The 2,091-nt window shown below is 40.0% G+C and overlaps 1 non-coding gene across 1 annotated transcript; it reads right to left on the bottom strand.

The window, feature by feature from the left end:
• Nucleotides 1-1,603: 1,603 nt before the first annotated feature.
• Nucleotides 1,604-1,714, bottom strand: LOC123109167 (small nucleolar RNA R71). The gene has a single exon (XR_006452462.1). It is a non-coding gene; the product is annotated as a small nucleolar RNA R71 (small nucleolar RNA).
• Nucleotides 1,715-2,091: the final 377 nt, after the last annotated feature.

Raw genomic sequence — 2,091 nt, 5'->3', positions numbered from 1 at the left:
TCTCCATCTACTGCTGCTTCCTCTGCTTCCCTTGCTCTGCTTCTTCCTTTGCCTCGCTGTAGCTCCACCTTCTCCCAATTCCTCTCACATATTTGATGCTGCTTCCTCAAATCCTATTGCTGCTCCTTTCTCCTTAATTCCCTCCTTCTCTGAACCAAAACTATTGTTCTTCTCTAAAGTTTGAACCGTCTACTGCTATTGTTGCTATTTCACAAACCTAAGCTTCTCTCCCTCTCTCACTCTTTGTAATTTCTGAAAACTGTTATGTAACATTTGCGTATTGTCCGGTATACATGATTCGTGCCTCCTCTATGTTTTAGTTACTACAGTGTATGTGAAATTGTGAGTGGTTGAGCTGCTCATTGTTGAGTCAGACTTGTACTGTCATATATATATGTTTTGAGTCATATGTATCTTTGTGATTGTGGTTAATTCTAGTAACTGTGGTGTTGCATATTCATGATTGTGGTTAATTCTCTAAATTTCTGTAAACATTGAGCAGTGTATGTGTTGTAATGTTCAGATCAGACTAGTTCTTGGAATTGCTATTTGTTCAGTATCGTACTTGTAAGATATAGTGCATGTTATGTGTGATCAGTGCTAGCTTTGTCCCTGTGACATATATGTTTGAGATATGAGTCATCTATCTCCTGTCATATAACTCTGTTCCTTCCGTGTATCTTATACTTGCTAGTTTTGTATACATAAATGTGATCTTGTCTTGTTAATCCCCTTTGTTTAGGATGTTTGCCTGTAGTTTCTATTTTCTCAAATAAAAAAATAATACCAAAAAGACTGAGTAAAATCTGAATCTCACTGTGCTCTTTGCATTTTCTTTGCCGTCGACTTTGGTTAGTTTAGGTCTATATTTCCTCACAATCATCATCTGAATTCTTCACCTAGCTTTAGCCGAGCATCGTTGCTGTCGCCTAGTCCCTGTGGAGAACACGACACTCGCAGTTTGGGCGTAAAAACCCCACTATACTTATAATTGATTATATTGGCGCCGTTGCCAGGGACTAGCATCGAGAGATTATGTTGGCTATAGACTAGGTTTATTTTAGTTACGTGTTTAATTCGTCGTGTATTTCATTTTCTATGTTTCTTTTATTTTATTTTCTTTTCCTTGCTGTTGCTTTGGCTTATTAGGATACTAACCTTCTAACTAGTGTTTACTGTTTATGATTGTGCGTAGGAAATCTGAACTATTTACAGATTGATTGACAACTACACTTGGTTGAGAGATGTCTATGCTTCGTGATCTTTGGATGCCAAGCAGCCAGTGCTGTCTCGCAGGACCAATTTGGCCATCTATCGAGGCAGAGAATTTTGAGCTAAAGCCTGGTCTTATTGCTTTGGTTCAACAACAACAGTTTGGAGGACAGTCTACTGAGGATCCCTATGAGCACTTACACCGAGTCATGGAGTATTCAGATACAGTCAAGTACCATGGAGTTCCTCAAGATGCAATCATGTGCAGGTTGTTCACATTCTCTCTTCGCAATGATGCTCGTGCTTGGTATCGATCCTTGCCATCAAGGTCATACAGTTGGAATGAGATGTCACGAGCTTTATTGGATAAATATTTCCCACTACACAAACAGTCCGCAATTCGAGATGAGATCTTCAATTTCGTTCAGCGTGAAGGCGAGAGCTTGTATGATGCTTGGGAGAGATACAAAGCCTTATTCAGGAGATGTCCTAAACATGGGCTCGAGAGATGGTTAGAGTTGCAGATATTCTATAGAGGATTGACTTCGGACACTCGAGCTTACGTTGATATGGCAGCGGGTGGAGCTATTGCAAACAAGACACTTGATGATGCTTTTCTGCTGATTGAGAGCATAGCTTTCCACCAACTTCAGTGGTACAATTAGAAGCCACCCTCTGATTCATTGGTTTGCTTGCGACAAATCACTACACCTCAGCTACCAATTGTTACACAAAAGCCTGAACCTCTATCTCAGTGTGACAAGATTGAGCTTGCATGGATTATCTTTGACGATGATGATACCATTCTAGTTGACACGCACGCTACAGATCATATGGATACTAGTGTTGGAGATTCAGTTTTGCATTGTGATGATTCTT

Source organism: Triticum aestivum, chromosome 5A, assembly GCF_018294505.1.
Source record: "Triticum aestivum cultivar Chinese Spring chromosome 5A, IWGSC CS RefSeq v2.1, whole genome shotgun sequence".
Classification (NCBI taxonomy): Eukaryota; Viridiplantae; Streptophyta; class Magnoliopsida; order Poales; family Poaceae; genus Triticum; species Triticum aestivum.
Note: the sequence above shows the minus strand (reverse complement) of the source record. Positions and strands in the feature narration are given on the sequence as shown.